We start from the raw sequence: 26,257 nt of genomic DNA, 5'->3' as shown, positions 1-26,257 counted from the left end.
TTCCTTCCTTTATTAGAATGAGAATTTTTAGGACCACCAATTTATAGGTAGGTTGTACCTTCCTACATATTTGACAAATCTCAAAAGATTATACCAATACACATTATGACCTGCACTGAGTATTGTCATTTTTAGTAAAATTTTTCCTGACTTAATAAGCAAACGTTATTCTTTTATTCAGACTCTTTTAAAGATTCTCTACTGGCTTCTTATCATCAGATGGTACAAACTGTTATACTCAATTTTGTTGTCGTTTCTAACCAAAAAGGTCTTTCTTTCATCCTGACTCTTTGAACTATTGCTCCATCTGTCTTTACAGCCAGAGCTCTTGAAGAGTGCCTCCCATTCCTTTCTCAACCCAATTGAACTCTGGCTTCTGACCCAGAACTCTATGGAAACCAATGGTCATACAAATTTTGATAATGACCTCCAAATAACCAGATTCAACGAGCTCATCTTGTTTCTGGTCTTTATAGCTCTCAGAACATTTGATGTTGTTGACCATCCCTTTTGTCTTGAAACTTTTTTCCCCTTGGGCTTTCATGACAATATTCTTTCCCCATTACTTGGCCTCCATGACCATTTTTTTAGCCTCCCTTCCTCCTTTGCCCCCTAAACATGAGTGTTCTGGCTATATTCTTTCCCTCTCTCTCTCTCTCTTTCCCTCACTCCTCTCTCCCTCCCACATTGCTTATTTTCACAGAATAAATGGAGGTTATCAACCATGAACTGAGATTTTCCCTCTCCTGACTCTGCCTCATCCTCCGCTATTGTGGATAACCCTCACTGCACTTGGGAGCCACTTTCTCTGCCTCCTGCAGGATCTGAAACCATGTGTACTCCCCCCCTCTATCTGTGTTTTCAGCCTCTAACCTCCTTCTCATTGGTTATAACATAGGCTTGAATCTCCATTTTTGTTTGTAAAAACAAACCTCCCTCGACTTTTATCTAGATCTCCCTTTACTTAAGACTACGTATCTTTCCTTTCTTTCATAGCCAAGCTTCTTGAAAGTGGTACACATTCACTTTATCTCCTCCCCACTTTTTCATTCTACATCACTGCAGTGAGACTTCTCCCTCCACAGTCCCACTGAAACAGCTCTGATGAAGGCCACCACTGATGTACTAATTGGAAAATCCCTCAGCCTCTCTTCCACCTACAACTTGACCTCCCTGCAGCCTTTGAGATGGTTTACCACTCCCTTTATCTCAAAACCCTTCCCTGGCTTCTATAACAAGCCTGTCTTGTTCTTCTCCTGTCTGGCTGATTATTTTTACTCACTCTCCTTTGCAGCATTCCCTTTGTTCTCCCACTCCTGGTGTTCCTTGTCCTCTGTCCTGCTAAGCTTTCTTCTGCTTGCTCTCTTCCCCCTCTTCCCTCTCCCTCCTACTCATTCATCTCCTCCCTTTGCACATTCTCCTTAAGTGATGTCTCTGCTGCACTTCCATGGCTCCCTCTATCGCCGGTTGGCCTAGATTCCCAAATCAATATGCCCAGCCTGACTGTTTTCCTGAGCTCCAGCCCTAGATTGTCTCCTGCCTGTTCATCACCACTTTGGTGCCTCCATCCAAGACACCATAAAACTCGATTCACTCAAGATGGTGGGCAAAGAGGGCAAAGAAAGTAGTAATAGTAAGAGAGGAAGAAGAACAAGAGGAAGAGCTGTGGAAAGGGAAAAAATAATTGTAATTGAATTGCCTTGTCTCTCATTGTCCCAGCTGTATCAAGGACACTGGCCACCCCATCCCCACTTTTCTTCACCAGAGCTGTGGTTCTTGGAGTGTGGTCCCCAGGCCAATAGCTTCAGCATCACCTGGGAACTTGTTAGGGATACAAATACTTGGGCCTACTGAACCAGAAGCTGAGAGATGGAGCCCAGCAATTGTGTTTTAATAAGACCTCCAGTGATTCTGTGCCTGCTGAAGTTTGAGAACGCCTGTGCTGGGGAATTCCCTATTCATCCTTCATGGACCAGTGGCAGTGTTAACTCATTGATTGGCAGAGCCCTTCCCAGGGCAAAATAAGACAAAATAAATGACTTCCTCTTCTGTTTTCCCATAATACTTTATCCATGCCAATTACATAGCATTTATTCTATTATAGTTAGCTCTTTAAGAGTCCTTCCTCCCCCATAGATTATAAAGTCTAGGGTTATTATTGACCTTTTTATTTTCAGTGCCTGGCATGAATGGACATGTTACATTATCACAAATACTTGTATTTTTCTGCTCCCATGACCCCCTTTTCACTCCCTGCTTACCCTTTCCTTTTCTTCCTTGAACCTGGCTTCTGGGTATTAATAAATCATCAGAATGAGATCCTACCATCTAAAAGCAATGTTTTCATTGGATTCAAGCTTTCAGCCTCTTCATATCTATCACTCAGGGTTCAAAGAGAAGTGGAACCACAAATGGAGATGTATAGGTGTACAGATACATGATTGGTTGCAGGGATTTGAACTTAGGCTGTTGTAGAGCTAGTTAAACTGTCTGTGCAAAGCTGTTGTCTTCATTTTTGTGCTGGGAGCTTGAACTCCAGTGGACAGGCATTTGGGAAGAGAACAATACAGGGAAAGTAGGCATGAGGGGCGAGCAAGGGAAAACTGAATTCATAAGCATGCAGCGAGTGGACCTCATGAATGTGATCTGGAACCTGCAAGGAAAGACTGGAACTGAGTCAGTTCTCCTGTCTCCAACCTTGATGAGACAGATGTCCACCAGAAAAGCAGGTGCCTCCATCCTGACCCAACAGCAGTGGAAGGATGATTCAGGGAAGGGGAAGCAGCTGCAGATCCCATGGCTGCCCCACACTAGGAAGAGAGGCAACAGATAGACAGCCACATGTGGGAACTACAAAACATAAAGGAAAACCTTCCTGGATTGACTGGCAATGGAATTAGTTTGAGAAATATGGGTAAGAATTACATGGGGGAGACTAGGACTTCCCAGGGGAGGCAAGATCATGATTCTCAGCAGAAGACCCTCAGCCACCAGTGAAGGGCATAATTATACTGACTACATTGTCTTTACTGAGATAAGATAGATTTTAGAAAGATTATTTGTAAGAATGAAGAACAAAGCCATCTCTATTTAATTAGAACATCATCCATGCATTACAATTAATTGAGGGGTTTTCTTTCGTAAGTAGTGAGTGTAATAAAGAATAATAGAGTTTAGTAGAATGTAGTGGGCAAGAGCTTGGACTCAGCCACTTATTAGCTGTGTGACCCTGTGCAAAATATTAAACCCCTGTAAGCCTTTGTATTCTAATTTATAAATTGGCAATTAATAATAGTCTTTAGTTCATAGAGTTGTTGTAAGGACTTAATAAGAGAACTCATGTAAAGTACTTGGCAGGTGTTAGGCACAAAGTATATATATTTTTTTTTCTTTAACTGCTGCCAATATCTCATCGTCATTATTGTTACTGTTGTTATTTCCCGAAGAAATACTTTTCAATCAGGTGGATTCCCAAGTCTCAATAATACTTTTGCCCACTCCAAATAAGTTGCAGGCCAATTTATCATATAGGATCCAGCACTGATTGCCAGAACTTTGCTCTACTGATTTTTATGCTTTCTTTGGATTAAGATGTAGTTGCCCTTGTCTTCTCAGCCCCAGTCCCAAATGCATTCCTGCACTTTCCTGTAAAAGTTCCCTTTCATGGGAACCAAGATGGCGGCATAGGTAGACACACTGCGCATCCTCGCACCACCAGAACTGACAGAGAATCGAACAGCAAGGGGGACCAACACCAAGGAAATAGAAAATAAACATTCATCCAGACTGGTAGGAGGGGCGGAGACGGGCACCGGGGTGGAGAGGACTCGCTTGGCTGTGGCGAGACTGAGACTGGCGGAGTGTGGGACAAATGGCATAGGCAGTCTGAGCACTAGCAGACCCTGCGGCCCCACATTTGCACAGATAAACCCAGAGGGCCGGACTCAGAGTGGCAGAGAATGGGGCAGGCAGAGCAGCGGGTAGCACCCTGCGGCACCACATTTCGCCCACAGATAAACCTGACGAACGGCGGGGAGCGAAGCAGACCGTGTAACCCAGGGCTCCAGCTCAGGGAAATAAAGCCTCAAACCTCTGATTGAAAACGCCCGTGGGGGTTGGGGCGGCAGCAGGAGAGACTCCCAGCCTCACAGGAGAGGTTGTTGGGGAGACCCACAGGGGGCTAGAGTGTGCACAGGCCCACTTACTCGGGAACCAGCACCAGAGGGGCCCAGTTTGATTGTGGGTAGCGGAGTGAAAGATTGAAAGCCAGAGGAGAGTGAGGCGGGTGCCATTGCTCCCACTCGGCCCCTCCCCCACATACAGTGTCACAGTGCTGCGACCAGCATTACCCTGCCCTGGTGAACACCTAAGGCTCCGCCCCTTAAAGTAACAGAGGCGCCAAGACAAAAAAAAAAAAAAAGGCCCAAATGACAGAACACTTCAAAGCTCTAGAAAAAATACAACTAAATGAGGAAGAGATAGCCAACCTATCGGATGCACAGTTCAAAGCACTGGTTATCAATATGCTCACAGACTTGGTTGAATCTATTCGAAAAACAGATGAAAAAATGAAGCCTATGCTAAGAGAAACAAAGGGAAATGTACAGGGAACCAATAGTGATGAGAAGGAAACTGGGACTCAAATCAACACTGTGGACCAGAAGGAAGAAACAAACATCCAACCAGAAACAAGAACTTGGAAAAATGAGGAGAGGCTTAGGAACCTCCCGGACGCCTGGAAACGTTCCAACATCCGAATTATAGGGGTGCCAGAAGGAGAAGAGGAAGGACAAAAAATTGAAAACTTATTTGAACAAATAATGAAGGAGAACTTCCCTCATCTGGCAAAGGAAATAGACTTCCGGGAAGTCCAGGAAGCTCAGAGAGTCCCAAAGAAGCTGGACCCAAGGAGGAACACAACAAGGCACATCATAATTACATTACCCAAGATTAAACACAAGGACCTACATCCAAGATTACTGTATCCAGCAAAGCTATCACTTAGAATGGAAGGGAAGATAAAGTGCTTCTCAGATAAGGTCAAGTTAAAGAAGTTCATCATCACCAAGCCCTTATTATATGAAATTTTAAAGGGAGTTACCTAAGAAAATGAAGATCAAAAATAGGAACAGTAAAAATGACAGCAAACTCACAGTTATTAACGGCCACACATAAAACAAAAACGAGAGCAAACTAGGCAAACAACTAGAACATGAGGGTTGTCATTAAGGAAGTGGGAGGGAGAGAGGGGGGGAAACGTACAGAGAATAAGTAGCATAGATGATAGGTGGAAAATAGACAGGGGGAGGGTAAAAATAGTGTAGGAAATGTAGAAGCCAAAGAACTTATAAGTATGACCTATGGACATGAACTATAGGGGGGGAATGTGGGAGGGAGGGGGGTGGGCAGGATGGAGTGGAGTGGGGGGGGGAAATGGGACAACTGTAATAGCATAATCAATAAATATATTAAAAAAAAAGTTCCCTTTCATTTATCTAAGAAATGGGCTGTGCAGCTTTATGTCACTACCTGTTCTATTAGACCTTGAGCAAAGATGGTTTTAAAGCCCAGGGTGCAATGGCTAGAGCCCCAGCCAACTTCCCCATTTGCAAGGTAGCTTCCTGACCCACTCTCAGGTCCTAGCAGGAAGGAATGGGATGAAGTTAAAGTGAACATGTGGCTTTCCTGTAGCAGAGTTTAGGGACTTGTTTTATGGGGCCATGAAAAAACAGACTGATGTCCATCCACAGTCACGGGTGTCATTTTACAACCAAAATTAGAAACTGTTAAGCATTTTTCTCCCTGAGAGAAAGGACTGAATATCTATCTTCGATAAACAATAAGAAACAATGAATGGAATGTTATCCTTTCATTCAGCAGCCATTCTAATCTCTTTCTTTATCCTGATTATCATTGAGTTTTCTCTCTTGTAAATCTTAATTCTCTTTTTATCCCTCTGTCTTTAATTAGGTTTTCTGCTTTGTGGCCACTTTAACTGGAGAAAAATGAAGTAGAATTTGGAAATAATACAGTTCCTTCTGATTTTATTACTCAATTTCAATACTGAATCCCCAGAATGTACTTCTACTGACATATCCCTTTTTTAAAACAGAATATATGTATCGTATCAATGCAGTGTTTTTTCCTCCTTTACCAAGCCCAAACTGACATTACTCCAAATACAAAAACACCCTCATCAGAATAAGTTGAAGGGTTTCTAATGTAAGAATTTCTTAATGTAAGAAATAATGAAAGAATAAAATGTTACTTCTGAGATAACTTTAGCTTTTGCAGACTAATTTTGAGTTATGATTATGTTTTAGTTGTGTTTTAATAAAGTAGGTAATTTTGGCCCAACCCACTCTTTCCTCTCATTCTTTTAACATTATATAGAATCCTCAGGATCATACACTTGGCTATCTGATGCCTCTCGGGACAGTACACATTTTGATTTCATTTATTAAGATGCCAAACTTTTTTTGTTTCTCAGGAAATAAAATTATGAGTATTGCTGACCCATAGCTGATTTCTGGAATATGTTCAGTGATGTTTTACTGGAGCTTATCCTATCATGTGAACCATTTCAAGGATCTCCGATACTGTGGCCTCTCCGCATTCCTTGGCCTTGGCCAGTTGTGGATTTTGGTGACATAGCAAGAACAGGACACATCAGACTTGTTTACCATTCCCAACCAGAAAACTCCTCTGGAAGAGACGTGTGCTTGGAACATGCAGATGGCAGTCCTTCCTGTGGCCACTTTGCCTGTTTCTCATCCTCCCATGTCTGTGTTCCTGCAGAATACTGTAAACAAATAGCAAATTTAATCTTCCCAAGTGCCATCCATATCTTATTACTTATAAAGGAAGACTCAGTGCTCCCCCATTACCCAAGAATGTAGTTCCCTCCAGGCGCTTTCCTGAGTATGGGGTCCAGGCTCCAAGCAGACTGGCTGCAGACACCTCCACAGCCTCACCTCCTCCCTCACATCTCTTCAACCAAATAAAGTCCCAATGCCTCACAAACTCATCTACATGAATATTTTCTCTTTCCTTTTTAGGCAGTTTCTCTTGCTTGATAGCCTTCCTTTGCCTGTCAACATCTTGCAATTCTATTCATCACCCAAGGCCCAGCTCCAATGCCACCCTCTCTACAGACCCGGTCCTAATCCCCATGATCAGAATTAACCACTCTTACTGTAGTAGAGACATAGGACTTTGTTTTCACCTTGTGTATAGCAATTATCAGGTTATTTCTTCTACTGTAGTTACTTATGTCCACATTTATGTTCAGTAGGGGTAAGCAAAGGGAAGGGTGAGGAGTACACCAGGTCCACATGGAGACCAGAGAGGCCAGAGTCAGTGAAAGTGGTAGATGGAGTCAGAGAGGAGAGGGTGCTCTGAGGTGGGGATCTGGGAGATTACTCTTAGCAGGGAGATGAGCTAAAGAATGCCATGATCTTATCTGTGTTATAAAATGCTCCCCCTGGCCAACATGATAAGAAATGGCTAGGCTTAGGATCACTTTTGGATCAGGATTTCCTGGCACATTGAATGTGGAATATGTGAGAAATTGAAGTACCTAAGGTGACTCTGAGGCTTTTGGCCTGAGAAACAGGGAGGATGGAGCCACCATCAATGGAGAAGTAGAGACTGCAAGTTTAGGGGAACAAAATCAAAAGGATATCAGTGTCCACTGACTTTTAAGGTACCCACATATTGTTAAATAAAAACTGTCACATTTATGCCCTGGCTGGTGTGGCTCAGTGGATTGAGTGCTGGGCTGGGAACCAAGGGGTCACTGGTTCAATTCCTAGTCAGGGTACATGCCTGGGTTGCAGGCCAGATCCCCAGAGGGCACACGAGAGGCAACCACACAGTGATGTTTCTCTCCCTCTTTTCCTTCCTTCCCCTCTCTCTAAAAATAAATAAATAAATAAATAAATAAACAAACAATCTTTTTTTAAGAATGTCACACTTATGCATATGGGAGGAAAAGACTGGGAAGATATACGTTTAACTGTTAACTCTTTAGGGTGTGACATTAGTGGGGACATTGACTTTTCCACTTTCCAATGTTTAATCTCATGTGTATACAATTCACAAGTGACATGAGGGGAACAAAAATGCTTAAGACTGGACCCAGCCTCAACATGTGTAAAAAGAAGGCTGCAGGCCCTGGCCAGGTAGCTCAATTGGTTAGAGCATCATCCCACTCTAACACCAAGGTTGTGAGTTTGATCCCTCACATACAAGAATCAACCAATGAATGCATAAATAAGTGGAACAACAAATAGATGTTTTTCTCTCTCTTCCTCTCTATATCTCTGAAATCAACCAATCAAAGAAGAAGGCAGCAAAGAGCAGATGTGATTATGGTAGGGTGATTGTACCTGATGAGTCTAGCCAAGTCTGAGTCTAAGCTCTCGGCTTTGTACGTTTCTTTCATCATTCACCTGGAGGTGCTCAAATGCTGAGGCCAACTCACAATAACAAATTCATAAGACATTTCTAAACCAAAATAGAAATCTATTCACAATGGAATTAAAATAGCATTAGTTGTTTGCTTAGGAAAATTCTTTCTTGCAAATAACTTACTTCAGAAAACCATATTATAGGACTTTCGGCCAAGATGGAGGCATAGGTAGATACACTTTGTCTCCTCGCACAACCAAAAGAAGGACAACAACAAATTGAAAAACAAAAGATAATCAGAACTGCCAGAAAATTGAACTGTATGGAAGTCCGTCAACCAAGGAGTTAAAAGAGGAAACATTCTTCCAGACCAGTAGGAGAGGTGAAGACGGGCAGCCAGGGTGGAGAGGACACGCAGCAAGGCAGAGACTGGAAGACCAGGGTGAGCAAGGCAGCGTTTGGTGGATGGGGAAGTCCCACATTTGCATGTAGATAAACCTGGAGGGACAACTGAGGTGCAGGACTATGCAACCCAGGATTCCAGTGCAAGGATATAAAGTCTCAAAACCTCTGGCTGTAAAAACCTGCAGGGGTTGCGGCGGCAGGAAGATTCCCAGCCTCACAAGAGAGTTCATTGAGAAGACCCACAGGATCCTAGAATGTACACAAACGCACTCACCTGGGAATCAGCACCAGAAGAGCCCAAGTTGCTTTTGAGTAAGTGATTGAAAGCCCGCTGAGAGCTGAGCAAGTGGCATTGTTCCTTCTCGGACCCCTCCCCCACATACAGTGCAACAACGCAGCAACATGGGTTGCCTTGCCCTGGCGAATACATAAATTTCTGCCTCTTACAGCATAACAGTAGCACCAAGACAAAAAAATATGGCTCAAATGAAAGAACAGATCAAAGTTCCAGAAAAAAATACAACTAAGCGATAAAGAGATAGCCAAGTTATCAGATGCAGAGTTGAAAACATTGATAACCAGGATGCTCACAGAAATGGTTGAGTATGGTCACAAATTAGAGGAAAAAGTGAAGACTATGCAAAGTGAAATAAAGAAAAGTATACAGGGAACCAACAGTGATGGGAAGGAAACCAGGACTCATATCAATGATTTGGAGGAGAAGGAAGAAATAAACATTCATCCAGCACAGAATGAAGAAACAAGAATTCAGAAAAATGAGGAGAGGCTTAGGAACCTCCAGGACAACTTTAAACATCCCAACATCTGAATCATAGGGGTGCCAGAAGGAAAAGAGGAAGAGCAAGAAATTGAAAACTTACTTGAAAAAATAATGAAGGAGAATTTCCCCAATCTGGCAAAGGAAATAGACTTCCAGGAAGTCCAGGAGGCTCAGAGAGTCCCCAAGAAGTTGGACCCAAGGAAGCACACACCAAGGCACATCATAATTACATTACTCAAGATTAAAGATAAGGAGAGAATCCTAAAAGCAGCAAGAGAAAAGGAGACAGTTACCTACAAAGGAGTTCCCATAAGACTATCAGCTGATGTCTCAAAAGAAACGGGCAAGAAGGTCAAGTTAAAGTAGTTCTTCATCATCAAGCCTTTATTATATGAAATGTTAAAGGAACTTATCTAAGAAAAGGAAGATGATCAAAACTATGAACAGCAAAATGACAACAAATTCACAACTATCAATAATTGAACCTGAAACAAAAAAACAAAACAAACTAAACAAACAACTAGAACAGGAACAGAATCACCAAAATGGAGATCACATAGAGAGTAATCAGTGTGGGGGCCAAGGGAGGAAAATGGGGGAAAAGGAACAGGGAATAAGAAGCATAAATGGTAGATACAAAATAGACAGGGGGAGGTTAAGTATAGTATAGGAAATGGAGAAGCCCAAGAACTTTTATGCACAGCCCATGGACATGAACTGGGGGAGGGGGGGGGGCCAGGCGGTGCAAGGCAGAAGGGAATAAAGGGGAGAAAAAAATGGGACAACTGTAGTAGCATAATCAATAAAATATATTTTAAAACAATAAAGAAAACCATATTACAGGCCAAAAGTAATTTGGTAAATATAGGTTTAGAACAATAGGAGAGAGGATATTTCTATCAAGCAAGATTAGTTTCGTGAACTGCTATTCTTTACTGTTAAGATGTTTTTTTCCAGGAAACTAACAGCCTCGAAATTGAAGCAACTCTTTTCCTTGTCCAGTACTATTCAGACACACTTAAGAATTCTAATGGTGCCCTGGCTGGTGTGGCTCAGTGTAATGAGTGCCAGCCTGCAAACCAAAGGGTCGCCAGTTCGATTCCAGTCAGGGCACAGGCCTGGGTTGAAGGCCAGTCCCCAGTCAGGGGTGCGTGTGAGGTAACCACACATTGATGTTTCTCTCCCTCTTTCTCTCTCCTTTCTGCTCCCTAAATATAAATAAATAAAATTTTTTTTAAAACACTTAAAAAAAAGTATTTTAACCGTTCAACTTCCTCAGTCTAAGAATCTGCCTTTAATTCATACCAGGCAAGGAAAAATTCAAGATACTAGGGGGAGTGTAACTGATTGGAGACTTTGACTAATGTGATATAAATTTGTTATCTGGAGGAAGAGAACATGTTATCTGTTTTCTGGTTAGCTATTTCTAAGAGAGCCATTTCTCAGTTCATTCTTCGTAAGGGGAGGTACTTAGAGCAGTGAAAGGGGAATTATAGGTACCACAGCTGGGAAGGGAGAAGAAGGAACAAAGGCAGGTGGCAAGTCCTGAAAGGTAGAAAGGTGCTAATTGTGCAGAAACCAGGTAGTTAAAGTCCACTGGAGAAGAGACTGTTAGTCTAAGTGTGGTAACAGGAATGAAAGGGAGGAACTTGGGAGAGACTATATGTGTGTCATGGGAGACAGGTCTCCCATTTCCACCCTGCCCTCCCTCTCCCCCTTGGGAACTGGGTGTCAACATCTGATCCATCTTCACAGGGAAGCAGAGAGAGGCCACAGAAGGGAGCTGGCATCTGAGCTCTGAAAGGGACAGTTGGGATAGCAGAGCCCCGAAGAGGTGACCTGGGGCCAAAGCCAGTGCATCCTTGGGCTGGTGAAAGACACTGGAGCCTTTGGGGGCCACCTACAGGCCAATGGGGGCCAGCTCATTGAACAGATTAAGAGTTCCAGTTTCCCACCAGTCACTACCTTCTGAGACTTGTGAAACATGTGAGACCACTTAGCAGCACACTTGGAAGTTGTGCAGTTGTATCGCAGATCTGCATGCCTCAATATTATTGATTAACTAGAGCTACCTTTATTGACTTTTCCTAATTTTGTTCTTAATTCTGCAGGCACACCCTTGTTTATACCCTGTAGCCTTCTAAGTGCTTAAAATGGACACGTAGTGACATCATCTGTAGGACTGAGGGACTGAGGAAGATAGAGAAGGTTGAGAATTTACTAGGTCTGTCCCAGGTGTTTTGTACAGGGTACTGTGTGAAATGAGAAATGTATTAGATCACCTTTCACCAGGTGTGTGGAAGGCAGTTAACTACATTTACAAGTCCCTGGTTTTGGTGGTTTTCATTTCAGTAATGTAGTGGTTCTGAGTGTTCAAGGGAGTTCGGGTTCTCAGGTGTTGATTAGTTCTTATGGCCCTGGGAAGGACACAGGGTAATATCCAATCTTCTTCAGCACCAGTCTGGACTCCATGAAGCAACCTCTGGTCTAGTATATTTCGTGTGTGCGTGTATGTGTGTGTGTGTGTGTATGTGTTTTGTCCTTCCAAATAAATCATCAGCATAATTTCTAAGATACTGAAGCATTTTTGTACATGGTCATATCCTACTTCATGGAGAGAACATTAGAAGTCTAGCCTAGCTCTGACCAGTGTGGCTCAGTTGGTTGGGTGTCATCAAGAAAAGTGAAAGGTTGCAGGTTTGATTCCTAGTCAGGGCACATGCCTGGGTTGCAGGTTCAGTCCCCGGTTGGGGTGTGTATGAGAGGCTACCAATTGAAGTTTCTCACATTGATGTTTCTGTCCCTCCCTTTCTTCCTCCCTTCCCTTTTCTCTAAAAACCAATAAAGTCATGTTTTGTTGTTGTTGTTGTTTTTAAAGAAGCCTACATTCTCTTTCAGGTTCTTCACTGAATTCTTAAACAGTCATTGTTAAGCTGGAATAAATCACCAGGTCTGCTTTCTTTTTCGAGAACACAAATGGGTTGAGCATCAGTGATATTAAACAGCTTTTTATGCTCAGTGCACAGACCACCTGCTTCCCAGCCTTCAGTTTTATTTTTCTCTACATCCCCGGCCCAAGCCCTCCACCACAACCATGCTCTGCCAGATCTTCGGTCAGGCCAAAAAGGATCCATGCTTGATCCCCTCTTTGTATTTACTGGAGCTGTAGGTACTCAAGCAGCACTTTGTATCTAACTCCTGGCATTGTTCAATCCAGCTGTCTGTTGGGACAGAAAGAATAACCCCGAACCCTGAAACAAACTGGGTCCCAATGATCAATACAAGTTCTACTCAGTGAATGTAGATTACACCAAAATGAAGAAAGAAGGTCCAGACTTCTAAATGTAATGTTTTACTATAAAGCTGCTTAGAATGAAGGTCTTCCGGAAGTCATCCACACAATTTTCCACTTAACTAGGAAATATTCCTCCTCCCAATATGTTGGGGTTTACCCTGATTATTAATTATCTGAAACTTCAAAAAACAAGACGGCCATTTATAATAATAGGCTTCCAATTATTGAGTGCTTGCCATATGTTTATCAAAGACCCTTTTGTGTTACCTCCCTTAATCCTCATGGAAGCCCTGTAAAGTAGGTACTATTATGGTCCCCATGTTGTAGGTGAAAAAATTGAGGCTTGGAGAGGTTAAGCAATTTGTATAGCTTCATCCAGCAACTAAGTGGCAGAGCCTGGATGTTAAACCAGAGACTGTGGATCCGGACATGTGCTTGTGGTTCCAGTTCTGTTTTGTGTTCCTACAATAATGAGTGAAAAAAATTACCATTTTTGCCATCACCTTTGGTGTAGCACAGCCACTGAGCAGCTATCAGTTTTTTGGGTGAGAAGATCCAAGTTCAAGGTTTGATGTTTGATGGTCTTGTGCATTAGCCTAGCATCTCTCAGCCTTAGTGCCCTACCACTAGCCACATAAAATTCTAGCTGGATTTCCTTCTCAGATACCCATTTCCTGAACTTAATCTGTCCCTTGGGGATTTCTTGTTTGCTCTGGTTGGTTTTATGTTTGGTTGTTTCTCTTCATGGAACCAGGCTTACGGTGTTGGTATCAGAGTCTAGCAAGAGACAGCCATCATCATGATGAGTCATTGTGTGTTTTGGCACTGAAAGCTGGGACTACAGGCCAAAAAGGTTGTTGTGATGTGATTTCAAAGCTGTGGACAAGGGACTTCAGGCACAAAGATTTCATTTTCAGTAAGCTTGTGGTCAGACTGCCTTGTGGCTTTTTTCTCTGTTTATTTTCTGCCTTAGGGATAAGAAAAGCACATGAAATAATTGCTATAGAAAAGGATCTAGGAAAGATTCTTTAAAACTGCTGAATCAGGCATGTTGAGAATAATCATGTCATTGTCATCTACAAAATAAAATTAGTCATGCTACCTAATTTTTTTATACCTTCCAGGATGCTGGGGGGTTTTTCCTGTGAGTATTCATTTGATTTCAAATCTATAAAATACAGATAGCTCTTTAGGAAAAAGTTATGTGTATATATTTATAAAACCTTTGTAAAAACTATATGTAAGAGATTGGTCACTGCTAAGTGAGCAAGCAAATCATTCCCTGGCCTTAATTCTTCCATGCACTTGGATAAACCACCTTATCACTTGGCACTCTTGGGTATCATATGATTCACCAGGGCAAGATTGTGTAAATTATTATCACCTATAGATACAGAGATCAAATTAATGGTTGCCAGATGGGAGGGGGTTTAAGGTGCTGGGTGAAAAAGATGAAGAGATTGAGACTTTCGACCAAGATGGAGGCATAGGTAAATACACTTTGCCTCCTTGAACAACCAAAAGACAGACAATGACAAATTTAAAAACAAAAAAACAACCAGAACTGCCAGAAAATAAAATTGTATGGAAGTCCAACAACCAAGGAGTTAAAGAAGAAACATTCTTCCAGACTGGTAGGAGGGTCGGAGACTGGAAGCTGGGGTGGAGAGGACGTGCAGCAAGGTGGCAACTGGAGGACCACATGGGCAAGACAGCATCTGGCGGATGGGACAGTCCCACATTTGTGTGCAGATAAACCAGGAGGAACAACTGGGGAGCTGATGTTCCCCTGTGTGAAATGAAGCCTCAAAAACCTTTGGCTTTAAAAACCAGTAAGGGTTGCGGCAGCAAGAGAAACTCTCAGCCTCACAGGAGAGTTTGTTGGAGAGACCCACAGGGTCCTGGAATGTACACAAACCCACCCACCTGGTAATCAGCACCAGAAGGGCCGAATTTGCTTGGGAACTGGGTGTCAACATCTGATCCATCTTCACAGGGAAGTAGAGAGAGGCCACAGAAGGGAGCTGGCATCTGAGCTCTGAAAGGGACAGTTGGGATAGCAGAGCCCCGAAGAGGTGACCTGGGGCCAAAGCCAGTACATTCTTGGGCTGGTGAAAGACACTGGAGCCTTTGGGGGCCACCTACAGGCCAATGGGGGCCAGCTCATTGAACAGATTAAGAGTTCCAGTTTCCCACCAGTCACTACCTTCTGAGACTTGTGAAACATGTGAGACCACTTAGCCGCACACTTGGAAGTTGTGCAGTTGTATCGCAGATCTGCATGCCTCAATATTATTGATTAACTAGAGCTACCTTTATTGACTTTTCCTAATTTTGTTCTTAATTCTGCAGGCACACCCTTGTTTATACCCTGTAGCCTTCTAAGTGCTTAAAATGGACATGTAGTGACATCATCTGTAGGACTGAGGGACTGAGGAAGATAGAGAAGGTTGAGAATTTACTAGGTAGTGGAGGAAGTGACTGAAAGCCCACTGAGAGCTGAACAAGTGGCATTGTTCCCTCTCGGACCCCTCCCCCACATACAGTGCCACAACAGCAACGTGGGTTGCCCCACCCTGGAGAATAACTAAGGCTCCACCCCTTACAACCTAACAGGCACTCCAAGACAAAGAAATATGGCCCAAATGAAAAGAAGAGATCAAAGCTTCAGAAAAACAACTAAGCCACAAAGATAGCCAATCTATCAGATGCAGAGTTGAAAACACTGGTAATAAGGATGCTCACAGAAATGGTTGAGTATGGTTGCAAATTAGAGGAAACAGTAAAGGCTATAAAAAGTGAAATAAAGGAAAATGTAAAGGGAACCAACGGTGAAGGGAAGGAAACCGGCACTCAAATCAATGGTTTGGAGCAGAAGAAAGAAATAAACATCCAACCAGCAAGAATGAAGAACCAAGAATTCAAAAAAATGAGAAGAGGCTTAGGAACCTCCAGGACAACTTTAAACCTCCCAACATCCGAATCATAGGGATGCCAGAAGGAGAAGAGGAAGAGCAAGAAATTGAAAACTTACTTGAAAAAATAATGAAGGAGAATTTCCCCAATCTGGCAAAGGAAATAGACTTCCAGAAAGTCCAGGAAGCTCAGAGAGTCCCCAAGAAGTTGGACCCAAGGAAGCACACACCAAGGCACATCATAATTACATTACTCAAGATTAAAGATAAGGAGAGAATCCTAAAAGCAGCAAGAGAAAAGGAGACCGTTACCTACAAAGGAGTGCCCATTAGACTGTCAGCTGATTTTTCAAAATAAACCTTACAAGCAAGAAGGGGCTGCAAAGAGGTATTCAAAGTCATGAAAGGCAATGACCTACATCCAAGATTACTCTATCCAGCAAAGCTATCATTTAGAATGGAAGGGCAGATAAAGTGCTTCCCAGATAAGGTCAAGTTAAAGGAGTTTATCATCCACAAGCCCTTATTATATGAAATGTTAAGGGGACTTACCTAAGAAAAAGAAGATCGAAACTATGAACAGCAAAATGACAAGTATCAACAACTGAACCTTAAAAAAACCCAAAAAACAAACTAAGCAACAACTAGAATAGGAACAGAATCACAGAAATGGGGATCACATGGAGGGTTATCAGTGAAGGGTGCAAGGGGAGAGAATGGGGGAAAAGATCTGGGAATAAGAAGTGTAATTGGTAGATACAAAATAGACAGGGGGAGGTGAAGAATAGTACAGGAAATGGAGAAACCAAAGAACTTATATGTACGACCCATGGACATGAACTAAGGTGGGGGCCAGGGGGAGTACTGGTGGGAGGGGGTGGTGCAGGGCAGAGGGGAAAAAGGAGGAGAAAAAATGGGACAATTGTAATAGCATAATCAATAAAGTATATTTTAAAAAGATGAAAGGATTGAGAAGTACAAATGGGTATTTACAAAATAGCCATGGGGATGTAAAGTACAGCATAGGGAATATAGTTGGTAATATTATCATAACTAATGGTGTCAGGTGGGTACTAGACTTGGGGGGAATCACTCCATAAATTATATAAATGTATAACCACCATGCTCTATACCTAAAACTATTAAAAAATAATATTGAATGTCAACTATAATTGAAAATTTTTTTAGAAATTAATCTGTGTGACTCTCAAGTAGCCCATGGACAGAGTAGCTTTGTCATTTTTATAGGAAATAATGTGAGGTACCAGGTAAGATTTTTGGGCTGCAGCTAACAGAGTATCTGAATTTATTAGCTAGAGTAATAGTTCAGCTGCTGTACAAGAAACCCAATAATAATGTGGCTTAAAAATGGTCATTTTTTCCTTATGTAACAGTCTAGGGTAGGTGTCCCATATTAGTGGGGGAGGAGGGGTTCATGACAGCCAGGCCCTGCTCAGCATAGCTCGTTTCTTCTGGTCATCGCTGTCTCAGCTATAGAAAATGAATGAGAGGTGCGTGTGCCAGGCCAGGCAGTGACAGACATCTCTTTTGCTCACATTCCATTGGCAGGAACTTAGGGCTACTTCACAGTGCAGATGAGGCTGGGGAACCAAATACCTATCTATTATACTTCTAACACATTGGAAGAAGGAGATAATGGATTTTCACAGTCTTGCTGCAATCAGTCCTTCTGGCTACCAAGAGTCAGTGAACACTGTATTTCCAACACGTAGAACACACTCACTTTAGCCCAAGGGAGACAGACAAAAAAAGCCCATGCAGCAAATGCACCACCTGAAAGGCCATGGTCTCTGAGTAATGCCCAGTCCTTTCCATCAGGTTTGGATGTGGTTCCTAATGGTCTGGCAATCTGTGAACTAAAAAGCAAATTATCTTTCTTTCTATCCTCATATGCACACTCCATATACAATGATGGGAGATGAAGTAGAAAAAAACACATTTAAAAGTCCCATTCAAAAAGGAGGAGAAAGAAATGCACACAGCAGCCCCTGGCCCATAGGAATGCTGGGATCCTAGAGGAATGGGAAGGCCACCTGCCCTGGCAGAGAAAGAGGTTTCCTGATTAGCCCCTGGTTCTGCTCCCTTTAGGAGCACCCCCTTGTTCATGCATCTGTGTGTCCCTTGGACCTGCCCGTGGGGATGGTGGTTCTTCCTGTTCAGTTTCGTCTTTACCTAAATGAGACAGATTTGGCCATCTGAGAGACAACAGTCACAAGGTTTTATTGCCTTGGCTTTGCTAATACAATTCCCTCAGAAACTCAGCTGGCTTCTGATCTATTAACTTACAAGTGGGTCACATGCCAGCAGTCTCTCCCAAAATTCTTTCCAAGACACAGATCTTGAGCCTGCTTTTTTCCTTGGCTTCTGAGTCCTCCATGCTCCTCCCTCTCAATGTAACGTGGCTGTATTGAGGCCTCTGAAACCAAGACTTTGGAGGGAAGGCAACACACTTTTTCTCATCCCTAATCCCATGCTGTCTGAGGTGTAGAAGCCACTGGCTTGTCCACCTCTCCAAGGCCCCAAATTTCTAAACTCTTCCTCTTCTTTTGCATCTCTCTGCACCCCTCAATCTATTCTATCCTGATCTGGGCTAGTCTCTTTCTTAAAACACCTTAATCAACAGCAAAGAACAGCCAATTAATACTAATATACCGACTTTTCAATCATATTCATAAAATTATAAGCTCAATAGGAGTGTAGTCTGTCTTCCAAGACAGACCTATCAGGTGACTATTTTGGGGTTTTTTGTTTGTTTGTTTTAAAGAATCAAGAGACTTGGCACAAACCAGATTTTTCTAAGATAATATTTTTGTGTTTATTATTTTTTAATTGTGCTAAAATATTATAAACATAAACTACCATTTTCACTATTTTAAGTTTGTATGTAATTCAGTGCTATTAAGCCCATTCACATTGTTGTGCAGCCATCGCCACCAGCCATCTCCAGAACTCTCTTCATCTTGTAAAACTGAAACTCTGTGCCCATTAAATAATAACTCCATACTTCTCCACCCCAGCCCCTGGCAACCACCATTCTATTTTCTGTCTCTATAAATTTGACTTTTCTAAGTACCCCATATGAGTGGAACCATACAGTATTTGTCCTTTGTGACTAGCTTACTTTATTTATCATAATGTCCTCAAAGGTCTCCTGTTGTGTCACATATCAGAATTTCCCTCCTTTTTAAGGCTGAATAATATTCCATGTGTGTATAGACTACATTTTGTTTATCCGTTCATCCATCAGTGGACGCTTGGGTTGCTTCCACCTTTTGGTTATTGTGAAAAATGCTGTTTGGAGACTCTGCTGTCAATCTTTATGGGCACATAGCCAGAAATAGAATTACTGGATCATAAGGTAATTCTGTGTTTAATTTTTTCAGGAAACATCATACTTTTTTCCATAGCAACCACACCATTTTACATTCCCAGCCACAGAGCACAAGGGTTTCAATTTTTCTACATCCTCGCCAGCACTTGTCATTTTCTGGATTTTATTGTTTTTTGGTTTTTGTTTTTGATAATAGACATCCTAATGGGTGTGATGTGGTACTTGTTTTTGATGATGTGTTTTTTCTATTATGGTAAAATATATATCATAAAATTTTGTATTTTAACCTTTTTAAATGTACAATTCACTGGCATTAATTATATTCACAATGTTGTGAAATCATTACCACTATATTTCTAACTTTTTCATCATTCCACTAGTAATGTTTTTAAAAGTAAATTTTAGATACTGTGACAATGAGCCCTAAATACTTCAGTATGCATCTGTGGAAAATAGAGACCTTTTGCTATATAACACACAATACTATTATTATATGAGCTTTCATTCACATTCCACTGGAGAGAACTTACTCACAGGGCCACATTTACCTGAAAGGGAGGCTGCTAATTATAGATAGTTGAGTAGCCACTTGCTCAGCTATAGTGGAAGAAGAGAGAATGGATTTTGTTGCTATACTAACCAACAGTAATAAAGCAGTGAAGACTTAATTGATTCACCTTACAAGAAGTTTAGGGCTCATGATGTTGGAAGTTTGGGTATAGCTTCTCAGTGATGTTATCAAGGAGTCACTTCTTTCCTTCTGCACTGCCATCCTCAGTATGTTGGCTTTGGGTTCATGTGTTTGCTGTCTTGTGGTTATATTTTCACAACAGCATCCCAAGTTGAAAAGGAGGAGAGTGGGAGGAAAAGAAATTTTCCATTATGAAGGATGTAAACCCTTCCCTTGCTACCCAGTAGACTTCCCCTTGCATCTTATTGGTAAGGCGCAAAGGAGTCTTGAAAGACACTCAGCAAAGGAAAATGAGATAGCTACGATTAGCTTAGACCAGCCATGACATATACCCTTTGGCTAAGCAGATTGCTGTCCTGAATAAAACTAGATTCTGTTAACTTGGAAGAAGAAAAATGACTGTTGGATTGGCAATTAGAGATGCCACATATGGAGAATATTTTTAAATATTATTGAAGATATAAAAGAGTCTTGGCATAGAAACTCTAAGAAGATAATATCAAATTTGAAGTACTGGTAGAAGGGATTTTCTTCTGGGATTACTCGAACGGTGTAAGGACAGTGTATTCCGTCTATTTCTGAGAAAAAGAATCCTTTGGGCCACTACCTTGAAAGTATCCCTGTAAGTCACCTGCCAGTTGAATGAAGGTGATTGATTTTAGAAATCAGAAAAGCATTGGAGAAAAACAGTTACCATTGATTCTACTTAGAAATAATCATATTCTTTTGGTCCTGGCTGGTATGGCTCAGTAGATTGAGTGCCAGCCTACAAACTGAAGGGTTGATGGCTCGATTCCCAGTCAGGACACATGTCTGGGTTGTGGCCTGGACCCCCAGTTGAGGGTATGCGAGAGGTGATGGATCGATGTATCTCTTGCACATCAATGTTTCTTTCCCTCTCTCCCTTGCCCTCTCTCTGAAGATAAATAAATAAAATCTTTAAAAAAAAGAAATAATCATATTCTTTTGGAAATAGTAATATTTTACAGAAATCCTTCATTAATTAATATACTGTAACTTGCCAGTGCTCATGAAAATTATTTTGGGGGCAAAATTGGCCTCATAGATTTGATAATATTACTTATATCTGTCTGATCAGAGGAGATCATATAGTCTTAGGGTGACACCAGGTCGTCTCTCAAACTATCAGCTTTCCCAAACTTAGGGTCCAATGAAAGCAAAATGTTAACTATCAGCATAATGATTTGGTTGTATTGCAGATCTTTCCGTGTTGATTTATATCTGAGAGCCTGTAAACATGTTAAGAACAAAATAAAACAAACAGTCCTTGTGATTACCACTTACAATTGTAAATGAATTACAGAGTAATACAAGCCCTTCATATTTGCTCATGACACACGTGGAAAATAACAAGATTACCAGAAGGTTAAAAAGGAACCGAGGATACTGTTGGTCCACAGACACTGTGACAATCATAATCATTAGTGGGTGATCTTGAGTCTTTCCTGCTCTCTTCCATCTGGCCCTGACAGAATAAAAACTACTGTAACAGAGAGCTCATTTTCTGATAAATTACAAAATGAACAAATGATAACTAAGGACTCCAAATATCACTTACAGTGGAATATAGTTAACATTTATTGAAAAGCAATCAAATGCTAGGCACTATCAGCACTTTAAATGTATTTTGCCCTCATAAAAATCCAATGAGGTAGGTAGCATTATTATTTCCACTTTACTGATGAAGGAACTGAGGCACAGAGAGGACCTAACCAAGGTCACATAACTAGTAAGTGGTGGAGCTGGTGTTCCAAGCCCTGGTAATCTTGGCTGCAGAGTCCCTGAACTATTGCTACCTCTCACCATTAATTACCCTAGGGAGTACAAACTCCTAGTTCCTGCCAAGCAAATGCTTTCCAGCCCCATAAAATATCTTAGCTTTTGTGACATTTTACAGTCATTATTATAAATGGTTTCTCACTAATAAAGTTTTAAAAGCTGTAAAAGAAGGTGATCAATGGGCTTTGCTTTTCCATTTGTAAATTGGAGGAGTTTTACCATGGCCTGATAGAATAGAAAATTTGTCTTCAGGGATTATCATCGACAACAGTACACTATATTCTTTGACTTCAGTAACTTCATTAGCTTATACTGTAAGAACCATCTGTTTGGAATTTGATGATAAAAATCTGAATAATTATATGACCTCAACTTTATCACAGCCCCTTTTTCAAATCAGGTAAAGTAATTGGAGTCTTAGGTGCTGAGCTAATGTGGGCTTATAGAAATACTTTGTTTGCTTCCATGAGACTGTAAATTTTTAAGTGGCCAGGTATTCTCTTGGGTGTTTGCAGCTAGACTTCCAGAGGAACTAAATGTCAACAGCAGGGACCACCACAAAACCTTCAATACAGTTCTTTTTGTCTCTGAAGAAGAATGAAAGCCTCAGAGATACAGGTCACAAGGAGAACAGGGAGCAGACTGGGGTTTTCAGCCTCTGACTCTGTGTTGAAGAGTTCACACTATTCAATCTCACACCTATCACAGATTGGGTGAAAGAGAGTGAAAATCACTCAAACTTTGATATTTATTGAAAGAAAAGAACACATGGTAGGAGCATACAAAGAGTTAGCTGTATTGCCACCCTGGAAGGATTTGACCATCTGTATATCATTTGGATAAATGATACCATTTGGAGGAGAGTATTCCAAACCGCAAATGCCAGAATCCTTTCCAGAAGGTTTATCCAGTTCTGGCTCTTTTCCTCCTTTTGTCAGAAAGTCGTTAGGTGACATTGTTCCAGATATAATTTACCATTTGAGATGTGGGAACAATTATCCTGAGTATTTTACTGTGAGATGTTATTGGAACATTAACATCAATGGAATAATATTAGACAGAATAAAAAAGAAGTATAACTCAGAATGCAAGGATAAAACTATCTTAGAAGTGTGGAGTATTTCTTTGTTCTCTCCTTCATTCCTTAAAAATGCAAGGAAATATGTCCTCTGCTCACTGGGAGGTCCCGTGCTGGTGTAGCTCAAGGAAAGAGTAGAACTTGTCCTTGCTAGGAAATGTAAATAGAGTTTGGGTGACACTTTCTAATGTGACTGGAAGCAATGGACCCATTTATTTGAATGGTATCTGGAAGAATGGAAGAGAGAGAACCATCTCCCACTTTTAATTTTTAATTCTCAGAAAATACTGAGGCAGTGGAGAGTATTAGTTTAACAGATCAATTTACTCTTTGCAGTACTTCCAGTCAAATGTCTCAACTTGTCAAGCCAGAAAACTCAGAGTCATGACACCAGCCTCATCCACAGTTCCTCTCCTGGCACCTCCAGGAGCCCTCTTCCAGCACAGAGTAGGAAGCACATCAGTGTTGTTTCCTGTGGGTTCTTTGCTCAATTGTAAGATAAGTGTGGGCAAAAGAAGGATAGGTTATTTTGGACAAGAAAAGTATATGTAACAGTCCTGGCCAGGTTGCTCAGTTGGTTAGAGCATTTTCCCGTACACCAAAAGGTTGCAGGTTCGATTCTCAGTTAGGGTACATACCTAGGTTGTAGGTTTAACCCCCTGTCCGGGCACGTACCAGAGGCAACCTATTGATGTTTCTCTCTCACATCAGTGTTCCTCTCTCTCTTTTTCTCTCCCTCCCTCTCTCTCTACATTCAATAAATGTATTCTTGGGTGAGGATTAACAAAAAAATTATATATTTTGTATATATATGACTATATGTGTATATATATATATACAGAGTGCCCTTCTTTGGTTAACACAGTCCCTCCAAAGAGGAAGACAGAAGTAAAAAGACCAAGATATGTCAGGTGGGGCATTGGTAGCTTAACATACCAGAAACTTAACCTGAAAGAACTTTTTATTTTGATCTTCTGGTCTTCATTATAACTCAGAGGTGGGTGGGGAGGTGAAGCAGGTACAGGAGCTCTCTTCATCTACACACACGCATGCACCCATACCCCCTCATTGTTCTGTACTTAGGCTCATAATGGTCAGATACCAAAAGAACCTGGCATGCTAGGATGTAGTGTGGCTAAGGTATATGTTCTTCACTATAAGAATATTCCTTTACTACTACAGAAGACTGACAGAGTGTCACATATTTCCTGATCCTTGTCAAAATCATTTATAAATTTTCTAGGGTCTAACCTAATTCAATAAGACAATAGAGACCTATAGTTTAAAAAGACATAACTAGATCACAAATTTAAATGTAAAATGTAATACTATAACTTTTAGGAAAAATATAGGAGAAAATCTCCAAGATCAAGGGCTAAGCAAAGAGTTCTTAGGCTTGCCATCAAAAAACACGGCTCATAAAAAGAAAACAATAAGTTGGACCTTACCAGAATTAAAAATCTTTTGCTCTGCAAAAGACCCGGTTAAGTACTAAGACCATTCTATGGGGAAAAGATAGTCTTTTAAAGAACTGTTTCTGGATATTAACATGCAAACAAAGTTACCTTGCACTATCTATAAAAAGTAACTCAAAATGGATCAAAGACCTAAATGGGAGGAGCTAAAGCTATAAGACATTTAGGATAAAACATAGAGGGAAAGTCTCAGGACAGTGGATTTGGCAATGATTTATTTTGGGTAGAACACAAAAGCATGGGGAACAACAACAACAAAAAGATAAATTGGACTTCATCAAAATTTAAAACTTTTGTGCACCAAAGGACACTATCAGCAGAGTGAAAAGACAGTTCACCTAAGGGAAGAAAATTTTGTAAATCATATATCTGGTAATGGCTTTATATCCAGAATATATAAAGAACTGCAACTCAACAACAAAAAAAACCCCACAGTTTTAAAATGTGCAAAATACATGAGTAGACATTTCTACAAAGAAGATATGAAAATGGCCAATAAGCACAAATGCAAATCAAACCCACAATGAGATACCACTTTATATCCATTAGGATTAAAAAAAAAAACCTTAAACAGAAAACAGCAAGTGTTTGTGGGGATATGGAAAAATTGGAAGCTTGTGAATTGCTGGTAGGCACATAAGATGCTGCCGCTGCCATGGTGGTTCCTCAAAACACCAAACATAAAATCACCATATGACCACCAAGTACTGACAAGTGCACTCCTGGGTATAGACCCAAAAGAATTGAAAGCAGGAACTTGAACGGATATTTTTTACACCTATTAGCATACAGGTGTTGTGGGAACATAAGTTTTTATTTCTCTGGAATAAATGCCCAAGATTGCAGTTGTTGGGTAGTATGATAACTGCACCCATAGTTTTTAAAGAATCAATCAAGCTATTTTCCTGAGTACCCTACACCATTTTACATTCCTACCAAAATGGTAGGATTGATTCAGTGTCTTCACATCCTTATCACTGTTGGTAATATCACTATTTGGTGTTATCACTAAATAATTGGTGCTAATCGGTGATAATTTGTGTTTTCACTATTTACTACATTAGCTATTCTGAGAAGTATAGAGAAAACCCTCATAGTGGGTTTTTTAAATGTTTTTATTTTTTTAATATATAATCTGTATTATATTTTTCCATTACTGTTTAGTCCCCTTATTCCCTGCCCCCCAGCAGTCACCACCCTGTTGTCCATGTCCATAAGACCTTTTTCTTTTTCCTCAGTCCTTCTACCCCCTAATACCTACACCCATAGCTGTCATCCTGCTCTCTACCTTTGAGTCTATCTCTACTTTGCTTGTTAGTTCAATTTGCTCATTAGATTCCATATATGAGTGAAATCATATGGTATTTGTCTTGCTCTGACTGGCTTATTTCATTTAACGTAATGTTCTCCAGGTCCATCCATGTTCTCCCAAAGGGTAAAATTTTCTTCTTTTTTATGGCCAAGTAGGATTCCATTGTATAAATGCCCCACAGTTGTTTTATCCACTCATCTATTGATGGGCACTTGGGCTGCTTCCATATCTTAGCAATTGTAAATAACACTGCAGTGAGCATAGACGTGCTTATGTTCTTTTGAATTAGTGTTTTGTGTTCTTTCTGATGTCTTGCCAGAAGTGGGATTGCTGGGTGAAAAGGCAGATCCATTTCTAATTTTTTAAGGTCTCTCCATATTGCTTTCCATAGTGGCTGCACAAGCCTGTATTCCCAGCAACAGTGCAAAAGTGTTTCCCTTTCTCCACATCCTCACCATCACTTGTTATTTTTTGATTTATTGATTATAGCCATTCTGACAGGTATCTTATTGTGGTTTTTATTTACATTTCTCTGATGATTAGTGACGTTGAACATCTTTTTGTATGTCTATTGACCATCTATATGTCCTCTTTGGAGAAATGTCTATTCAGGTCCTTTGCCTATTTTTAATTGGGGGTTGTTTGTGTTTTTCTTACTGAGTTTTGTAAGCTCTTCATAAATTTTGGATATTAACCCCTTATCAGGCATATTGGCAAATATGTTCTCCCATTCTGTGGGTT

General features: G+C 41.0%; 1 protein-coding gene and 1 pseudogene across 1 annotated transcript in view; both read left to right on the top strand.

The window, feature by feature from the left end:
* The window catches only part of TMEM150C (transmembrane protein 150C), a 112,553-nt gene that overhangs the window by 60,203 nt on the left and 26,093 nt on the right, over positions 1 to 26,257 (top strand). The window lies entirely within an intron of this gene.
* On the top strand, positions 12,693 to 12,940 carry LOC112317874 (cytochrome c oxidase subunit NDUFA4 pseudogene; annotated as a pseudogene).

This window comes from Desmodus rotundus, chromosome 4, assembly GCF_022682495.2.
Source record: "Desmodus rotundus isolate HL8 chromosome 4, HLdesRot8A.1, whole genome shotgun sequence".
In the NCBI taxonomy this organism is placed as follows: Eukaryota; Metazoa; Chordata; class Mammalia; order Chiroptera; family Phyllostomidae; genus Desmodus; species Desmodus rotundus.
This window is presented reverse-complemented; position numbering and strand designations above follow the sequence as displayed.